The sequence below is a fragment of the Manis pentadactyla genome, unplaced genomic scaffold, assembly GCF_030020395.1.
Source record: "Manis pentadactyla isolate mManPen7 unplaced genomic scaffold, mManPen7.hap1 scaffold_465, whole genome shotgun sequence".
In the NCBI taxonomy this organism is placed as follows: Eukaryota; Metazoa; Chordata; class Mammalia; order Pholidota; family Manidae; genus Manis; species Manis pentadactyla.
Window position 1 is genome coordinate 12,968 of NW_026644849.1, and position 20,629 is coordinate 33,596.

Here is a 20,629-nt window from a genome sequence, read left to right on the forward strand (position 1 = left end):
CGGCCGTTTTGCAGGCCGGTGCCGGCGGGGAGGCAGGCCGTGTACCAGTCACAGCACGGTAAGGGGCCTCGGAGCTGCGAGGCCAGCCAGGGGGATGGAGCGCCCGGAGCTCCTGAAAGCTCCCCCGCCTGCCGGGCAGAGTGCACCCGGGCAGTTTGGCGCACCTGTCCTTTCTCCTGAGCGGCAAGCCCTGCGGAAGCCTTGCCCCTTTAGCAGTTCTCTCGCTGTCAGGAAGTCTCTCAGACTGTCCGCCTTTCTTTTGTCCCACAGCGGCCGGATGTGGATCCCTGTGTTGTCCCACAAGTGGATGGAATCTCAAGTCTCTCGAAGTCTTCCGCCTGTCTCTGCTTTCCAAGCCCACCGATCCTCCAGAGCGCAGCACGTGGACGGTAGGTTCGTGCTCCCAGAGCACATCTCCGGGGCTGTACGTCACACTTCTCCTCGAGGTGACAGCCTGCCGCAGCAGCGTTCTTCCCTGCTGCTCTTCCAGGATTTGGTGTAGTTGTTCTATTTCCATATAGTACGTATGTATGTGGTTTTGGTTTTGGGAGGAGGTTTCCGCCTCCCCTCTCACGTGAGCCGCCGTCTTTAATCCCAGCAGCACATCTTTTTTCTTCTTCTTTTTTTTTTTTCTTTTCAGTTTCACTTGTCTAGGGTACCTGTCCCCACCCCCTCAACTTCTGGTTTGTCTTCGTCCTTGGATCTCAAGTGAGTCTCCTGTAAGGGAGCACGTAGGTGGTCTTGAGTTTTCATCCCTTCTTTTAACCCTGTGTCTTTTGATTGGAGCCCTCAGAGCCTGTCCTTTTATTCTGACAATTGAGAGCTGTGTCCTTATTGCACTTAAAAAATTTTTTTTGTTATCATTCATCTACAGTCACGTGAAGAACATGATGATCACCAAGTCCCCCCCGACACACCCCGTTACAGTCGCTGACCATCAGCGTGTAGTAAGATGCTGTAGAATCACTACTTGTCTTCTCTGGGTTGTACAGCCCTCCCCATGCTCCCCCCGCCCCACACGTTATACATGCGAATCCTGATGCCCCCTTTCTTTCTCCCCGCCCTTATCCCTCCCTTCCCACCCACCCTGCCCAGTCCCTTTCCCTTTGGTAACTGTGAGTCCACTCTCGGGTTCTGTGAGTCTGCTGCTGTTTTTTTCCTTCAGTTTTTCTTTGTTGTGATACTCCACACATGAGTATAAAGACGGCGTGATCGCCGCTGATCGGAGGGAGGGACAAACAAAAAGGAACACCCAATTTCTAGACAGGAGCAGTTGGGAGCAAAGAGTGTGTTGTGGACTGACGTGTTTATTTGAGTGTCCAAACTTCCCTCTTTATGTGGCTATTACTTCTTTACATTCGTGAACATCATAAAAGCCACTGATTTCAAAGGCCCAGACGCATACTGAGGTGAGAGAAGATGAGAAGGACGTTGCTGCACCACTAAATCTATGGCTGGGCACTGCTGAAACCAAACAAAAAGAATTCACGGTGGCCAGATAGGGCTATTTTCTAGTGGCTGTCTCTGGGGACTCAGACAGAATCCATTTGTTTGATTGTTTGTTTTTTCAGTTTCACTTGTGTAGGGTACCTGTCCCCACCCTGTAAGGGAGCACGTAGGTGGTCTTGAGCTTTCATCCCTTCTTTTAACCCTGTGTCTTTTGTTTGGAGCACTCAAAGCCTGTCCTTTTATTCTGATGATTCAGAGCTGTGCCCTTATTGCACTTCTTAAATTCTTTTTGTCGTCATTCATCTACCGTCACGTGAAGAACATTACGTTTACCAGGCTCCCCCCTTCACCAAGTCCCCCGCGAAAACCTCTTACAGTCACTGTCCATCAGTGTAGTTTGGATGCTGTAGACCCCTTCACCATGTCCCCCCGACACACCCCGTTACAGTCGCTGTCCATCAGCGTGTAGTAAGATGCTGTAGAATCACTACTTGTCTTCTCTGGGTTGTACAGCCCTCCCCATGCTCCCCCCGCCCCACACATTCTACATGCTAATCCTGATGCCCCCTTTCTTTCTCCCCGCCCCTATCCCTCCCTCCCCACCCACCCTCCCCAGTCCCTTTCCCTTTGGTAACTGTTAGTCCACTCTCGGGTTCTGTGAGTCTGCTGCTGTTTTTCTCCTTCAGTTTTTCTTTGTTGTTATACTCCACACACGAGTGAAATCATTTGGTACTTGTCTTTCTCCGCCTGGCTTATTTCACTGAGCATAATACCGTCTAGCTCCGTCCACATCATTGCAAATGGTAGGATTTGTTTTCTTCTTATGGCTGCTTGCTGCACTTTTTAAACTGGATTTTTCATTCTTCTTTTTTGTTTGTAGTTTCGCTATGTGCTTTCACCATTACTCTCCTGGTTTATGAGCAATAGCTTTTATTAATTGATATGTACCTACATCTCTCTGTCTCTCTATCTCTCTGTCTCTCTATCTATCTCTCTATCTGTCTGTCTATCTATCTATCTATCTATCTATCTATCTATCTATCTATCTATCTATCTATCTATCTATGAATCAATCATCTTTTTGTCTGCCCTTCTGTCCTTATGTACAAGAACAGTCAACAACATAGGCTATGTCACTTCCCTACATTATGCCTCCAAAAATCTTGCAAGGTAACTAGGCCGTAGGGAGAGCACTGGGTTTTCACCGAGACACTTGCAGGTCGAGTCAGCCGCGTGCACCTACAAAACCAGGAAATGGTGGTGCAGGGACTTGAACCCGTATCTCTGTCCTCTGTCCTCTTTTACCTCCTTCTCGCTTGCTGACTGTATTTAGCCACATTCACTGACTAAGTGCTCCCTGAAGACCACAAGTATCCTTCCTCTGGGCCTGTTGTCGACAGAAAAGTAAACTTGGTGCTTTGCTCACCACCATGTTTGAGGGACATCGGCGTGATCGCCGCTGATAGGAGGGAGGGACAAATAAAAAGGAACACCAGTTTCTAGACAGGAGCAGTTGGGAGCAAAGAGTGTGCTGTGGAGTGACGTGTTCGGTTAAGCATCCAAACTTCCCTCGGTATCTGGTTATTGCCTCTTTACATTCGTGAACATCATAAAAGCCACTGATTTCAAAGGCCCAGACGCATATTATTACCGCAATTCAGTTGTTGAGGTGAGAGAAGATGAGAAGGGCGTTGCTGCACCACTAAATCTATGGCTGGGCCCTGCTGAAACCAAACAAAAAGAATTCACGGTGGCCAGATAGGGCTATTTTCTAGTGACTGTCTCTGGGGACTCAGACAGAATCCGTTTGTTTGTTTGTTTGTTTCTCAGTTTCACCTGTGTAGGGTACCTGTCCCCGCCCCTTCGGCTTCTAGTCTGTCTGTGTCCTTGGATCTCAAGTGAGTCTCCTGTAAGGGAGCACGTAGATGGTCTTGAGCGAGAGATAGCTTTGTTTAGTATGATGCTCTCCTATCTACCTACCTACCTATCCCTTTATCTATCTACCTATCTATCTATCTATGATCTATCATCTATCTACTCTCATCTGTGTATCTATCTAATTAATCTATCACCTATATGTATGTATATCAACCCAATCTATGTATCAATCATCTGTCTGTCTGTGTATCTGTTGTCTCACTTTTGTCAACGTTCTGTCACTAGGTGCAGTTTGATTCCTCTGTGTCCTTCTCAGTCTCAACTCCTTGTGTCTGTTTATGTGAGTTAGCTGTGTGTTTGGGTCTTGAGAGGAGTGGCCTCGGGTGGGAACTTCTCCTGCGTAGGTGGCACGAGTCCGCTGGGTGTGGACGGTGTGGTTGGCGGGCTGGGCTCTTGAACCTGTGCGGGCCAGGGCCCTCCGGCTGCTCTGCCCCTGGGCCGTTCCCGCTGTGGCGGCTGCGTGAGCTGCGGGGCATATCCGAGGCCCCACGCAGGGAGCACCCTAGCTGGCCTGCGGGGTCCGAGGCAGGTGCATGCCCAGTAGTAGGTCTTTTTGCCTGTGCACCGATGTCACCTCGGCGGCCCTGCTTGCTGGCCCATCTCCAGAGAGCATGCGTATAGTCACTGGTTAAGGGAACTGCCTTTTGGTGACACGCAGGGCTCTTGTGGGCCGGTGGCCCGTGGGCTTGCTGAGGTGGCAGGCCAGCTAGCTTGTGGGGAAACTGCTCCCCTCTGCTGTCAAGGTGGAGGTGGAGTTTCAGTGCATTTAGGCATTTAGATGTGAGTGAGGTCTCTCTGAAATGGAATAGTAGCGTTGAGAGCTATGTTTCCGTTCGTATGAAAAGGGTGCTGAGCATAAAGAGTTGGGTGATGGTGGCAGGAATTCTAGGAATGTTTATGTCCCCGCACTTATTTATTTTCTGTTAAGGGAGGTGATTCTGAAGTAACTTTTTACTCACGGATGAAGGTGGTGCATAAGGTCATCCCACGTCAGCCATGGTGAGATGAAGTGGTGTAGTAGAATTAAAGCCTGTACACCTTGGCCTGATACATAGGAGACACACCGTGGGTGCTCTTTGCTGCCCTCCTGTCCTGGCTTATTACCTTAACTAACTCGATGGTTCAGAGTGGTCCCAGCAACATTTCCGGCAAGATCTTTCTAAAATTGCATAGAATCACTTGGCAAAGATATCCCCAGAGGCTAGTGGAGAACTTTACTCTTTCTGGTCATAGTTTGCAAGATGTTTGCCCTATCCTGCGTTCCTTTGTTACTTTTGCATCTCCTGTGATTGTAGACCGATGGGGCAGTGGCGTACACACACACACACACACACACACACGCACGCACACACACACGCACACGCACACGCACACGCACAGGCGCGCGCACACGCACGCACACAGACACACACACACACACACACACACACACACACACGGCTGAGAGTTAACGGAGACCCCAGTTATAGGAAACTGCAGCCCGCACTTTAAAAAAGAAACGCGCATAAGTTGTGCTCCTGGCGTGCCCCCCATAGGGAGCGGACTTCAAAGTGCAGAGGTGGTTGGACACAGATACCTATGCAGACACCTAAGCACAGATATCTATGCGTAGGCTCTCTCCATCCATCGTCTTAAGTGCGTCTCTGTTTACCTACATATCTATGTTAGTCTACTCAAGCTGATAACCAGAGTGTCATTGAGTGGGGGCTTCATCCATAGACACTGATTTCTCACCATTCTGGAAGCAGAAGTCCAAGACCAAGGGTGAGGTCCCTTCTTCTGGCTTGCATACGGCCGCATCCCTGCTGTGTCCTCACAGGGTCGAGGGAGAAAGCTCTGTCCTCTGTTCCTCTTAATAGCACTGATTGCATAATGGCAGCTCCACCCACACCCTCATGATAGCTTCCGAACCAAATTACCTCCAAAGGCCCCACCTCCCAAGACCATGACAGTGGGGGTTAGGGCTTCAACCCTGACTCAATTCAAATATGAACTTGTGTGTGTGTGTGTGTGTGTGTGTGTGTGTGTGTGTGTGTGTGTGGTGGCGGCGGCGGGGGGTTAGGAGGAGCAGAAGATGGTGAGGTGAGGGCCCAAAAATTCAGTTCATAACTCTGTATCTATCTATCATCTATCTATTCTCTATCTAATCTATCAATATCTTATCATCTGTCTTTCTAACGTAACCTACCTATATCATCTGTCCTATCTAGTCTATCATCCGTCATCTATATATGTCTTATCTATCTGTCATCTCTGTCAATCTATTCGTCTAACGTATGAATATCTATCATCTATCTAATGTATGTATTTCTAATCTATCATCTGTCACCTATCTGTCACCTACCTGTTGTCATCTTTTTGTCTACCCATCTATCCTTATGTACAGAACAGTGTAAGATAAATTCTAGCTGAAATAAGCAGGTGAAGGGAGGCAACAAAGGGCCCGGTAGTTTATTTGAACGCAAATACCCGGGCGAGATTTCCCCGGTCTATAGAAATGGAGGCTGGGGAATTCACACTTAAGTAGACAGGCAGGCAGCGAGATTTTCAAGAAGGTAGGGGGAGGCAGAGCTTAGATTTACAGCAGCACGAGGATTGGCTAGCCCAAGGCATATTTTTCAGGTTGGGAGGGGGCAACAGCCAAGAACTTCGGCCCATCATCAGTGTCCCACGTGGGAGGGGGCAGCAGCCGGAGACATTGGCACATCCTCAGTGTCCGACGTGCTCGCTCCTCCCATCAGTGCCCCCAGCCTTACAAACAGTTAACAACACGGCTATCTAACATGGCTGGCTATCTATCTATCTGTCTGTCTGTCTGTCTGTCTGTCTGTCTGTCTATCTATCTATCTATCTATCTATCAATCATATATTCAATCTATCTATACCTGTCATCTATCCTATCTAATCTATCATCTATCTATCTGTCTATCTGTCCTATCTATCTATCATCATGTTTTTGTCTACCCATCTATCTTTATGTACAGAACAGTTCACAAGATGGCTTATATGTCACTTCCCTACTTATGTTTCCAAAAGCCTGCAAGGTAACTAGGCCCTAGAGACAGACAGCACTGGGTTCACCGAGACATTTGCACATCGAGTCAACAGCGTGTGACTACAAAACTAGTCAATGGTGGTGCGGGGACTTCAACCCATATCTCTGTCCCCGGTCCTCTTTGCCCTCCTTGCTGACGGTATTCTAGCCGCATTTGTTGACTGACTGCTCCCTGAAGACCACAAGCATCCCTCCTCTTGGCTTTTTCAGTAATTTATCCCATTGTATGGAATGCTTTTCCCTCAGATACCTGGTTCTGTCACCTCCTTCTAGACTGTTCAAGTCCCGCCTCCCTGGTGAGGCTTACCCTGTCCACTGTTTATTTTGAAAGCCCTGCTTCTCTCTGCCTACAATCTCAGTCCTCCATATCCTGCTTTTCATTCTTCATAGTGTTTGTTACCGGCTAAGCTACCGGAAAACTTACAGATGTTCATTGTCTCTTTCCTCCCCTCCAACTAGAACGTGGTCTCCCACAGGTTAGGAATTCTGCGTGTATTGAGTCTGGTGGAGACCCTGCAGACTCTAGGGTCAGCGAGAAGTGGGCACAGTTGTAACTCAACGTGGCTTGACATGTTAGCAGTTTAGGTTAGAGTCAGGCCAGGCGGTCATTAAAGAGGACCTTTTCTGATATTACTAAGCTACTTGGTAAATTCTAAGTAAGCTTACATTTTCAATAATCACACAGCAGGCAGAAGCACTTCCTTCTGTCGTTCCTCCAGCCTCGAGGACCTGGATGCCAAATCCGTTCTCTCGTGGGGAAGTGGGAGTGTGTGAGGATGATCGGCCAAAGTCTTAAGTTACACAAGGCACACACATACAGAATTAAACATGTTTAAAAACCAAAATGATGAGAGAGGTTGCCTGTGTCACAGCAGGGATCCCCTAGCCCCCAGTGAGCTCAGAGCAGTGGGAGAGGAGAGGGAAGGGGCCACATAAGCCAACCCGGTCTCCTTCCTCTGGACTTGCCTCCCCCTGGGTTGTCATCCATTAAACGCTCAGCACGCAGACCTCGCGGTGAGCACGCACAGTCATAAAACGCGGCTACTTCCACATCCCAGTCGCTGGGGCACGGAACACGTTGCGTAGTTAAGTGTGGCTCAGAACACTATCACTCATGTATGTGTGTTCTTCCTCTGTCGCCGAGTCAAAGAGTAAACAGAGCAGAGGCATACTAGCAAGAGCAGGGTTTAGTGTGAATATATAATATACGCACATACTGTGGGAAAGATTTTGTTAAATGGATAGGAGGACATAGGCCTTGTCTGGAGCCGGGGGAGGCCTGTAGGTGCCGTTGGCAAGGGCTGTGGCGTGTCCACCGGGTCGGAGGCCGAGTTAGGGGTAGGGCCGAGGCCGTCGGCTGTGCCTCCCACGGCATCGTGTGGGTCCAGGGCTGACCGGAGGATGACCGCCCGCGCGGTGGGTGTCTGAGGTGCGCAGGAGGCCGGCGGTGGCGCCGCCCACGGCCTCGTGCGAGGCCGGTGGGGACCGGAAGATGACGGCCACCGAGGGTGGCGTCGTGTCCATCGGCTCGACCCGAGCGTCATCGTCGGCCTTCGGGCCGGCGGTGGTGCTGCCCACGGCCTCGTGTGGCGCCGGGGGAGACCGCAAGATCACGGCCAGCCAGGGTGGCGTCGTGTCCACTGGTTCGTCTTGAGCGTCAGCGTCGGCCTTAAGGCCGGCGCTTGTCCTGCCCATGGCCTTGTCTGGGGCCGGGGATCAGTTGTAGGTGCCTTTCCCGAGGGTGGTGGCGGGCCCATCGGGTCATCGTCCGACTTGGGGGTAGGGCCGAGGCCATCGTCTGTGCCTCCCACGGCATCGTGTGGGTCCAGGGGAGACCGGACGATGACCGCCCGCGCGGTGGGTGTCTGAGGTGCGCAGGAGGCCGGCGGTGGTGATGCCCACGGCCTGGTGTGGGGCCCGGTGGGGACCGGAAGATGACGGCGAGCGACGGTGGCGTCGTGTCCATTGGCTCGCCTTGAGAGTCAGAGTGAGCCTTCGGGCCGGCGCCTGTGCTGCCCACTGCGTCGTCTGGGGCCCGGGGGGACGAGTAGGTGCCTTTCCCGATGGCGGTGGCGTGCCCATCGGGTCCTAGTCCGACTTGCGGGTACCGGTCCGAGGCCGTCGTCTGTGCCTCCCACGGCATCGTGTGGGGCCAGGGGAGGCCGGCGGTGCCGCTGCCCACGGCCTCGTGTGGGGCTGGGGGGGGGGGGCCGGAAGATGACGGCCATCGAGGGGGGTGTCGTGTCCCATCGGCTCGTCTTGAGCGTCAGCGTCAGCCTTCGGGCGGGCGCTTGTGCTGCCCTGGGCCTTGCCTGGGGCCGGGGGGGCAGTTGTAGGTGCCTTTCCCGAGGGCGGCGGCGTGCCCATCGGGTCCGAGGCTGACTTACGGGTAGGGCCGAGGCCGTCGTCTGTGCCTCCCACGGCATCGTATGGGGCCAGGGGAGACCAGACGACGACCGCCCGCGCGGTGGTTGTCGGAGGCACACAGGAGGCCGGCGGTGGTGCTGCCCACGGCCCCGTGTGGGGCCGGGGGCGACCGGAAGATGACGGCCATGGAGGGTGGCGTCGTGTCCATGGGCTCGTCCCCGGCGTCATCGCCGGCCCTCGGGCCGAAGGTGGAGCTGCCCACGGCCCCGTGTGCGGCCGGGGGCGACCGGAAGATGACGGCCATGGAGGGTGGCGTCGTGTCCATGGGCTCGTCCCGGTCGTCATCGCCGACCTTCGGGCCGAAGGTGGAGCTGCCCACGGCCCCGTGTGCGGCCGGGGGCGACCGGAAGATGACGGCCATGGAGGGTGGCGTCGTGTCCATGGGCTCGTCCCGGTCGTCATCGCCGCCCCTCGGGCCGAAGGTGGAGCTGCCCACGGCCCCGTGTGCGGCCGGGGGCGACCGGAAGATGACGGCCATGGAGGGTGGTGTCGTGTCCATGGGCTCGTCGTCCTGAGCATCAGCCTACAGGCTGGCGCCTGTGCAGCCCACGGACTTGTCCGTGGCCAGGGGGCAGTTGTGGGTGCCTTTCCCGAAGGCGGTGGCGTGCCCATCGGGTCGTCGTCCGCCTTGCGGGTAGGGCCGAGGCCGTCGTCTGTGCCTCCCACGGCATCGTATGGGGCCAGGGGAGACCAGACGACGACCGCCCGCGCGGTGGTTGTCTGAGGCGCGCAGGAGGCCGGCGGTGGCGCTGCCCATGGCCTTGTCTGTTGGCTGACTCTGGATGGCGGTTTCACAGAGGCAGGACACCTCGAGGCGGGCTGGTAGTGGTGCCCGTGTGCCCTGCAGAGGAGGAGCTCGTCTGGGTGGTCTCTCTCCAGCCGTCTGCTGGGAGCCTAGGATGGTCCAGAGGCCCAGGACTGCTCCCCGTGGAAGTGGGAACTCTGTTGGGAAAAGTGGGAAAAGCCAGCCGCTAAAGGCACAGGATCCCCAGTGGAACAGCCTGTGACCAGGGCAGCGGGCAGGTGCAGGGTGCTCCCTGGCAGGAGGGGTAGGGGCCAGCGTCCCGGGGACGGGAAGGACCGGCGGGCGAAGAAGGTGGGGCTGGGGAGGCGGCGGGCGGGGTGGGGCACGAACCTTAGGAAGGAGGAAACTGTCCACACGGGAAAATGGGTTGTGGTGTGCGCCAAACGATCCGAGGAAAGGGTCTGAAGCTAGGGAGAGGGTCTCCTTTGCCACTAACTCCTTCTCAGGCCAAGCACGCACTGAGCTGCCCAGCTAGGGCGAGCCTGGTATGTATGTCAGCCAGGGGACGCATCACAAAGCGGCCTGGGCCGCTGTGACGTCACCCAGGGGCCGCATCACCAAGCCCCCCCCCCCACTGCCTTAAGCACACCGGCCCCGCCCAGAGGAGACCCTGGGCCAAGGCCACGGCGCGGCCCCAAGGCCAACCCCAGTAGAATCCCTAGCCCCCGGGACTGCCCGCTGAGGGCCGTGCGGGTGTTCGGACCGACGAGGCCACCGTGCGGACCGTCGAGGGCTGCAGTGCCCGCGTCTGTCGGAGCTCGGCCCGCCCGGGTGCCGGCTCTGCATGTTCTCGGCGCCCGGGGTGCGGCGGGCGGCAAGTGCCTTGCCCCCCACCCCCACCCCCCCGCTCGCCCCCCCGCGCTCCCGGAGGCCAGGGCCTGCTCACGGCCCGGCGCGGAGCCACCCAGAGGCTGCCCGGGGCACGGCCCGCCCTTTCCCGGGCGTTCCCAGCTTCTCTGGGACACCGGGAGCCAGGCATGCCTTCTCGGCCATGGCCAGCCAGGCGGCTGACTTCTGAGGAGGGCGCAGACCCCATGACTTGCCGTCCTAGCTAGCGGGCAGGTTCTTTCTTTGCTTCTCACAGAAAGCGTAGGTCGGGGACCACCGGGTCTCAGCATAGCCACATCCCGCATTCTGACTGGGCCTGGCTGCCCAGATTTTCTCTCTGATCTAGTTTTGGGGGCCTGTGTCTCGTACGTGAATAACACAGCAGAGTATAAACTGGGAAACACTTTTTATTTTTAAAATGCTTCTCCTTTAGACTCTCGGTCTCGATGGCGTCGCCGTTCCTGCCCGTCAGCCAAGCTGGAAGCTTGCGGGGCGACCTCGCCTCCTCTCAGCAGTCAGCCTGTCCATTCCCGATCCCGACTGTTCATCCTTTACGTTTTTGTTTTTTTTTTTTTTTTAAACTCTACTTTTTATTTTATTTATTTTTTTAGTGTATTATTTTTTATTGAAGGGTAGTTGACGCACAGTATTACATTACGTCAGTTTCAAGTGTACAACACAGTGATAAAACATTTATATACATAATTCTAGGTTCCAGCTATCGCCCTACCAAGCCGTTACAATATCTTGACTATATTCCTTACGCTATCCATTACATCCCGGTTACTTATTTATTTTACCATTGGAAGTCTTGTCCTTTTTTTTCTTTTTTTTTTTTCTGTGAGGGCATCTCTCATATTTATTGATCAAATGGTTGTTAAGGACAATAAAATTCTGTATAGGGGAGTCAATGCTCAATGCACAATCATTAATCCACCCCAAGCCTAATTTTCGTCAGTCTCCAATCTTCTGAGGCATAACAAACAAGTTCTTACATGGAGAACAAATTCTTACATAGTGAATAAGTTACATAGTGAACAGTACAAGGGCAGTCATCACAGAAACTTTCGGTTTTGCTCATGCATTATGAACTATAAACAGTCAGTTCAAATATGAATACTCATTTGGTTTTTATACTTGATTTATATGTGGATACCACATTTCTCTCTTTATTATTATTATTTTTAGTAAAATGCTGAAGTGGAAGGTAGATACAAAATAAAGGTAGAAAACATAGTTTAGTGTTGTAAGAGGGCAAATGTAGATGATCAGGTGTGTGCCTGTAGACTATGTGTTAATCCAAGCTAGACCAGGGCAATAAAACATCCACGTATGCAGAAGATTTCTCTCAGAACGGTGGGGTGAGGTTCTAAGCCTCACCTCTGTTGATCCCCAATTTCTCACCTGATGACCCCCCTGCGACTGTGCCTGTCTTAGGTTGTTCCTCCCTTGAGGAATCTTACCCGTCTCTGGCTAACCAGTCATCTTCCGGGGCCATACAGGGAAATGTAGAGTTGGTAAGTGAGAGAGAAGCCTTATTGTTTGAAATGGTTAGCTTTCTATTTCTTTGCATGGTTATGCCCTGTAGCTTCTATGCCCAGCATCTGTCTTGAGGTATCTTTACCACTTGGAAGAATTATGATACTCGGTAAATTTGATATGAGGCACGAATTCTATTTAAGGGTTGTAATTAGGAAGGAAGAAGAAAAGCTATAGAAGTAGCAGGCGGAAGAAAACATGGGAAGATTGATTATTTCTTTGACATATCTTCTTGTAGAGTAACTTCAGCATGTATAGGTTTTAAGCTACTACTTAAATTGCGCACACACATTAACATAATAGGAGTATAGTTACATAACCAAAGCATACCTGTAATTACCAGCCATCTCCAGTGAAACCGAGAAAACCAGTTAGGCACCTTAGGCATTTGTGAAAACTTATCTGTGATGTGGTGGATATTGTCCAACTGAACTTGAACAGTCTGAGAGAAATCAGACAGATTAAAACAATCCATTCCTGGGGAATGTTCACATCCCTTATGTTCTTTTAACAGTAAATAGTCTGTAGTTGTAAGACTTTGGAGCGCTACAATTTGCACTTCTCCTAATTCTTGGTTGAGTTCCAACAGTATAGATCCAGTCAAATTTGTTGTTTTACCGTATGCACAGGCCAGCTTAGATGTCTCCTTCATTCCCATGGCAAGTCCAGGAACTGGTGGGATGAGTGCATCTACAGCTGTAGCAGTGCGTGGATCTTTGTTGGGGTTTTTTGATGATCATCTTTTGGCATGAGTCTTCCAGAGAGTGCTGATGTTGGAAGTTCTTTTTCATATCGTATCTTAGTTCATTTTCGGGGTAGCCCAATTAGGCTTTGATCCTCTGTATAAACACAAACAGACCCTTTGCCTACACTTTTATATGCCCTTTATACCCTTGTGTAGAACTCATTGGCGGTTACCACACAGGAACTGCCCTTTTTTTTTTGTTTTTTTGTTTTGTTTTTGGTATCACTAATCTACACTTACATGACGAATATTATGTTTACTAGGCTCTCCCCTATACCAGGTCTCCCCTATAAACCCCTTTACAGTCACTGTCCATCAGCAGAGCAAAATGTTGTAGAATCACTACTTGCCTTCTCTGTGCTGTACAGCCCTCCCTTTTCTCCTACCCCCCCCATGCATGCGAATCTTAATACCCCCCTACTCCTCCCCCCCCCCTTATCCCTCCCTACCCACCCCTCCTCCCCAGTCCCTTTCCCTTTGGTACCTGTTAGTCCATTCTTGAGTTCTGTGATTCTGCTGCTGTTTTGTTCCTTCAGTTTTTCCTTTGTTCTTATATTCCACAGATAAGTGAAATCATTTGGTATTTCTCTTTCTCCACTTGGCTTGTTTCACTGAGCATAATACCCTCCAGCTCCATCCATGTTGCTGCAAATGGTTGGATTTTCCCTTTTCTTATGGCTGAGTAGTATTCCATTGTGTATATGTACCACATCTTCTTTATCCATTCATCTATCGATGGACATTCAGGTTGCTTCCAATTCTTGGCTACTGTAAATAGTGCTGTGATAAACATAGGGGTGCACTGATCTTTCTCATACTTGATTGCTGCATTCTTAGGGTAAATTCCTAGGAGTGAAATTCCTGGGTCAAATGGTAAGTCTGTTTTGAGCATTTTGATGTACCTCCATACTGCTTTCCACAATGGTTGAACTAACTTACATTCCCAGCAGCAGTGTAGGAGGGTTCCCCTTTCTCCACAGCCTCGCCAACATTTGTTGTTGTTTGTCTTTTGGATGGCAGCCATCCTTACTGGTGTGAGGTGATACCTCATTGTAGTTTTAATTTGCATTTCTCTGATAATTAGCGATGTGGAGCATCTTTTCATGTGTCTGTTGGCCATCTGTATTTCTTTTTTGGAGAACTGTCTGTTCAGTTCCTCTGCCCATTTTTTAAATTGGGTTATTTGTTTTTTGTTTGTTGAGGCGTGTGAGCTCTTTATATATTCTGGATGTCAAGCCTTTATCGGATCTGTCATTTTCAAATATATTCTCCCATACTGTAGGGTTCCTTTCTGTTCTATTGATGGTGTCTTTTGCTGTACAGAAGCTTTTCAGCTTAATATAGTCCCACTTACTCATTTTTGCTGTTGTTTTCCTTGCCCGGGGAGATATGTTCAAGAAGAGGTCACTCATGTTTATGTCTAAGAGGTTTTTGCCTATGTTTTCTTCCAAGAGTTTAATGGTTTCGTGACTTACATTCAGGTCTTTGATCCATTTTGAGTTTACTTTTGTATATGGGGTTAGACAATGGTCCAGTTTTGCCAGCACCACCTGTTGAAGAGACTGTCATTTTGCCACTGTATGTCCATGGCTCCTTTATCAAATATTAATTGACCATATATGTCTGGGTTAATGTCTGGATTCTCTAGTCTTTTCCATTGGTCTGTGGCTCTGCTCTTGTGCCAGTACCAAACTGTCTTGATTACTATGGCTTTATAGTAGAGCTTGAAGTTGGGGAGTGCAGATCTCAGCATTTTTTATCCCCCTAGGTTCACTTACACTTTGGAGGTCTACCTCCCATCCTGGTTACAAGGTTCCTTAATTGATAGAGGGGCTGGAAGAAGCAGAACAGCATGTAGATGAAGTTAAAGTATAAAGTGGGCTTTTTCTAGGCTGAGTATATTTCACAGTGTCATGACCCTCATCCCATTTCTGTGCTCTGTCTCACTGCAAATGCAGAGAGTGGATTGAGAAGGTGTCTCCAAAATTTGCACTTTTGTTTTGACAGTCAAAACTTCCTAGTAACATCCAGCTAGTCCTCATCTTGGTCACCAGAGGCAGCAGCGAACGGGTAACGTGGGTGCTGTCTCTCAGAAGTGGAACCTGCTGCTTAGACATTCTTTGTTCTCCAGTGTAGTCAGAGCAGCAGAAAGTCTAGTCATCATACTCAGGAAATTAAAATTCTAGATTTGGGAATTTTCCCCCTAACTACACCCTATCGTGCTGCCTTGCAAGTGCTCAGAGACAGCCAGGAAGCATCTCCAGCGGAAGTGGAGCTTGCACTGCCCCATTCGACGTGGCAACAGGGAGTCGCTGGACCACCTCATCTTCCCTGTCGGGTTTTTCCAGTCTGAACCCCGAGAGGAGTGGAACCCCTCGCATTGCAAAGCTGAGCACACACGGCAGCTGTTCAGCTGCTCTGACTCCAGGATTTTTTTCTTCGCAAGCCCCTGTGTGTCAGGCTGGGTGGTGAGGTGACAGCTGAGGCTGGGGGAGTGGAGAGCGGCTGACAGGAAAACAGACTCCTGAAGCCATTTCTCCCATCTCTCTGCCCCATGTCCCTGGGGAGGAGGGCCTCCTTGGCCTTGGCATTATGCCGGAAGCCTTCACTTTATCCTCCTGAAAGGGATCGTCCTTGGTGCAGATCAGTGTCATGACTGTGAAGGAAATTATGGTGGAAGTGGGAAGCTCTGTGCCTCGTCTTGGGGAGAGGGAGGTCCCTGCAGGCATTATGGGTATGTGGGGACACCTGTTGTGATATGACTGATGATAAGTAAATATTTGGTAATTGAGATGACCAAAATACATTTCCTAGGTATTTTTGCTCCTCGTGCACAATTCCTGAAGATCCTTCTGAGCCATAACTGTCCAATGGGTGTCTTGTTAGGTTAATGCAGAGGCTTTGGGGCCCTATCCTAGGTTAGAGGCTGGTTGCCAGGGGCACCAAGCTTGTGATTAGAGGATGGAAATTATTAGCCCTCAGCCCCCAGGGAAGAGGAAAGGGATGAGGGCTGGAGGCTGAATCAGCAATGGCCAGTGATTCAGTCAGTCATGACTCTGCAGTGAAGCCCTCACAAAACCCTAAGAGAAGAGCACATCTCTCTCATCTCCTGTTTCTCTGTCAGAGCTTCCATGCCTGGGGAACCAGGTGGCCTGCACATGCCACCAGGCCAGGCCCCAAGCACCCCAGGAGGATAGAAGCTCTTTTATTTGGGACCTTGCCATATGTGTGTGTTCATCCGGCTGTTGTGTCCTTTATGGTACTCTTTGTTAAACGTGAGTGTTCTTCTGAGATTCTGAGGCACCTTAGCAACTTGGGCAGACCTAAAGGGGAAGTTGTTGGAACCCGCAATCTTAGCCTGCAGGTGGGAAGCACAAGCTAATTGCGTGGGGCTTGCAACCAGGCTCTGGAGCTGGGGAGGAGGGCAGTCTTGAGGATAGAAACCTTACCCTGTAGAATCTGGTGTTGTCTCTGGGCAGATAGCCTCAGCATTGAGTTCTCAGACACCCTGCTGGTGTTCAAGAATTGCTTGGTGGTGTATGCATTGGAAACAGGTCCAGTATCCTGAAAGGAGTTACACTGCTGTGTATGAAAAAGAACGCTGGGTCAGATGAAACCGCTATTAATATATGTAGGAACCACCACACTGTTTTCCATAGTAGCTGCACCAATTTACATGGTCACGAACAGTGCATGACGGTTCCCTTTTGTCCACATCCTCATAAATAACTTGTTATTTCTTGTTTTTTGGGGAACTAGCCATTCTGAATGCTGTGAGGTGATAGCTCATTGTGATTTTTTTGTTGTTACCATTAGAGTACAATTACATGAGCAACATTGTGGTTACTAGACTCCCCCCCCATTATCAAGTCCGCTCCCCGCACCCCATTACAGTCGCTGTCCATCAATGTAGTAAGATGCTATGGAATCACTACCTGTCTTCTGTGTGTTACACTGCAATCCCTGTGGCCCCCCACCCCCTACATTATGTGTGCGGATCGTAATGCCCCCTTTACCCCCTTATCGCTCCCTCCCCACCCGTCCTCCCAGGTCCCTTTCCCTTTGGTAACTGTTAGTCCATTCTTGGGTTCTGTGAGTCTGCTGCTGTTTTGTTCCTTCCCGTTTTTGCTTTGTTCTCATACCTCACCAGAGGAGTGAAATCCTTGGATACTTGTCTTTCTCCACCTGGCTTATTTCACTGAGCATAACACCCTCTAGCTCCGTCCGTGTTGTTGCAAATGGTGGTAGGATTTGTTTTCTTCCTATGGCTGAGTGATATTCCGTAGTGCGTATGTACCACCTCTTCTTTATCCCTTCATCTCCCGATGGACACTTAGGTTGCTTCCCTTTCTTGGGTATTGTAAGTAGTGCTGTGATCAACATAGGGGTGCATCTGTCTCTTTCAAACTGGGCTCCTGCACTCTTAGGGTAAATTCCTAGGAGAGGAATTCCTGGGTCAAATGGCATTTCTGTTCTTTGGTTTTTGGGGGAACCTCCATACCGCTTTCCACAATGGTTGAGCTGACTGACATTCCCACCAGCAGTGTAGGAGGGTTCCCCTTTCTCCACACCCTTGCCGACATCTGTTGTTGTCTGTCTTTTGGGTGGTGGCCATCCTAACTGGTGTGAGGTGATACCCCGTTGTGGTTTTAGTGTGCATTTCTCTGATGGTTAGCGATGTGGAGCGTCTTTTCCATGTGCCTGCCGGCCACCTGAAATTGCTTCTGTGGAGAAGTGTCTGTTGAGAGCCTCTGCCCATTTTGTAACTGGATTCATTTGCTTTTTGTGTGTTGAGGTTCGTGAGCTCTTGATACATGTTTTGGATGGCAACGCCTTATCAGATATGTCATCAGTGAGTATATTCTCCCATACTGAAGGATGTCTTTTGGTTCTACTGATGGTGGTCAAACAGAATCTTACGAAACCCCCTACCACTTCATTCCAAATCTGACTGATTTTTTTTTTTTTTTTTTTTTTTCCCAGAACACCAACCAGCCGAGAAAACGGGAACGAAGAGGAGAAGCTGTGATGCGGGAACATCTGGCGTAAAACTGAGAGGTGAGGCGGTGTGGAGACTGGTAGGTTGTATCTTTCCATGTGCTGCTTTCAAGGGTCATAGGGAAAAAAGATCGCCAAGGAGATGAAGCCCGGGGTGTTGACGTCACCTGGTATCGGTGGAGCCACGTAGCCTCTAGCCATTGACGGGGAGGCTAGCATGCGGCACTGTTGTCTTTCCTGCGGAGTTAAGACGAGCGGCGTCCCCCGCTTGCAGTTCAGTCAGAGCCCGTGTGGGACTGTCCTGGCACCGGCCGGGGTGGACCCGAGAGCTGTGCCGTTCCTGCTGGGCTGTCGCAGCACCCCTCTCGGAACAGGGCCTCAGCAGCGCTCCCGGGAGAGAGAGAGAGAGACAGAGACAGAGACAGAGACAGAGAGAGACAGAGAGAGACAGAGAGAGAGAGAGAATTGCGCTCGAGAGACAGGGGCAGTTATATTTTCTGTAGCTCCCTGAGCATGCTCCTGGTGTTTATTTTGAGATCTCTTTCTCAGGAAGATTGATTTGAGTCCAGTTACCAGGTTCCTTTGAAGGTTCATATTTGTAGGTGGCGCCCTCTAGCTCCCAGAAGCTTTACTCTCTGGAGATGCTCAGCCCTTGGGGTGGGTGGGGGGTGGGGTGGCAGGGGTCCCAGGGGAGAGGTGCCGGTGCCCACCCCCGCCGGGAGGAAAGAGGTCTTTCCTGCTTCCCGACCGCAGTGCCCGTCTCCACTGCCGGGGCCAGTTTGCGGAGCACGCAGGGAGAAGCTGCCGTAGGTGGGGGCGGCCGTTTTGCAGGCCGGTGCCGGCGGGGAGGCAGGCCGTGTGCCAGTCACAGCACGGTAAGGGGCCTCGGAGCTGCGAGGCCAGCCAGGGGGATGGAGCGCCCGGAGCTCCTGAAAGCTCCCCCGCCTGCCGGGCAGAGTGCACCCGGGCAGTTTGGCGCACCTGTCCTTTCTCCTGAGCGGCAAGCCCTGCGGAAGCCTTGCCCCTTTAGCAGTTCTCTCGCTGTCAGGAAGTCTCTCAGACTGTCCGCCTTTCTTTTGTCCCACAGCGGCCGGATGTGGATCCCTGTGTTGTCCCACAAGTGGCTGGAATCTCAAGTCTCTCGAAGTCTTCCGCCTGTCTCTGCTTTCCAAGCCCACCGATCCTCCAGAGCGCAGCACGTGTACGGTAGGTTCGTGCTCCCAGAGCACATCTCCGGGGCTGTACGTCACACGTCTCCTCGAGGTGACAGCCTGCCGCAGCAGCGTTCTTCCCTGCTGCTCTTCCGGGATTTGGTGTAGTTGTTCTATTTCCATATAGTACGTATGTATGTGGTTTTGGTTTTGGGAGGAGGTTTCCGCCTCCCCTCTCACGTGAGCCGCCGTCTTTAATCCCAGCAGCACATCTTTTTTCTTCTTCTTCTTTTTTTTTTTTTTCTTTTCAGTTTCACTTGTCTAGGGTACCTGTCCCCACCCCCTCAACTTCTGGTTTGTCTTTGTCCTTGGATCTCAAGTGAGTCTCCTGTAAGGGAGCACGTAGGTGGTCTTGAGTTTTCATCCCTTCTTTTAACCCTGTGTCTTTTGATTGGAGCCCTCAGAGCCTGTCCTTTTATTCTGACAATTGAGAGCTGTGTCCTTATTGCACTTAAAAAATTTTTTTTGTTATCATTCATCTACAGTCACGTGAAGAACATGATGATCACCAAGTCCCCCCCAAAAACCCCGTTACAGTCGCTGACCATCAGCGTGTAGTGAGATGCTGTAGAATCACTACTTGTCTTCTCTGGGTTGTACAGCCCTCCCCATGCTCCCCCCGCCCCACACGTTATACATGCGAATCCTGATGCCCCCTTTCTTTCTCCCCGCCCTTATCCCTCCCTTCCCACCCACCCTGCCCAGCCCCTTTCCCTTTGGTAACTGTGAGTCCACTCTCGGGTTCTGTGAGTCTGCTGCTGTTTTTTTCCTTCAGTTTTTCTTTGTTGTGATACTCCACACATGAGTATAAAGACGGCGTGATCGCCGCTGATCGGAGGGAGGGACAAACAGAAAGGAACACCCAATTTCTAGACAGGAGCAGCTGGGAGCAAAGAGTGTGTTGTGGACTGACGTGTTTATTTGAGTGTCCAAACTTCCCTCTTTATGTGGCTATTACTTCTTTACATTCGTGAACATCATAAAAGCCACTGATTTCAAAGGCCCAGACGCATACTGAGGTGAGAGAAGATGAGAAGGACGTTGCTGCACCACTAAATCTATGGCTGGGCACTGCTGAAACCAAACAAAAAGAATTCACGGTGGCCAGATAGGGCTATTTTCTAGTGGCTGTCTCTGGGGACTCAGACAGAATCCATTTGTTTGATTGTTTGTTTTTTCAGTTTCACTTGTGTAGGGTACCTGTCCCCACCCTGTAAGGGAGCACGTAGGTGGTCTTGAGCTTTCATCCCTTCTTTTAACCCTGTGTCTTTTGTTTGGAGCACTCAAAGCCTGTCCTTTTATTCTGATGATTCAGAGCTGTGCCCTTATTGCACTTCTTAAATTCTTTTTGTCATCATTCATCTACAGTCACGTGAAGAACATTACGTTTACCAGGCTCCCCCCTTCACCAAGTCCCCCGCGAAAACCTCTTACAGTCACTGTCCATCAGTGTAGTTTGGATGCTGTAGACCCCTTCACCATGTCCCCCCGACACACCCCGTTACAGTCGCTGTCCATCAGCGTGTAGTAAGATGCTGTAGAATCACTACTTGTCTTCTCTGGGTTGTACAGCCCTCCCCATGCTCCCCCCGCCCCACACATTCTACATGCTAATCCTGATGCCCCCTTTCTTT

At 51.0% G+C, this 20,629-nt stretch overlaps 1 long non-coding RNA gene across 1 annotated transcript; it reads left to right on the plus strand.

Moving 5' to 3' along the window:
• The first annotated feature begins 314 nt into the window (after positions 1-314).
• Positions 315-18,982, plus strand: LOC130682415 (uncharacterized). Its single transcript, XR_008995622.1, has 3 exons — positions 315-389; positions 17,770-17,844; positions 18,872-18,982. It is a non-coding gene; the product is annotated as an uncharacterized LOC130682415 (long non-coding RNA).
• The last annotated feature ends 1,647 nt before the right edge of the window (positions 18,983-20,629 follow it).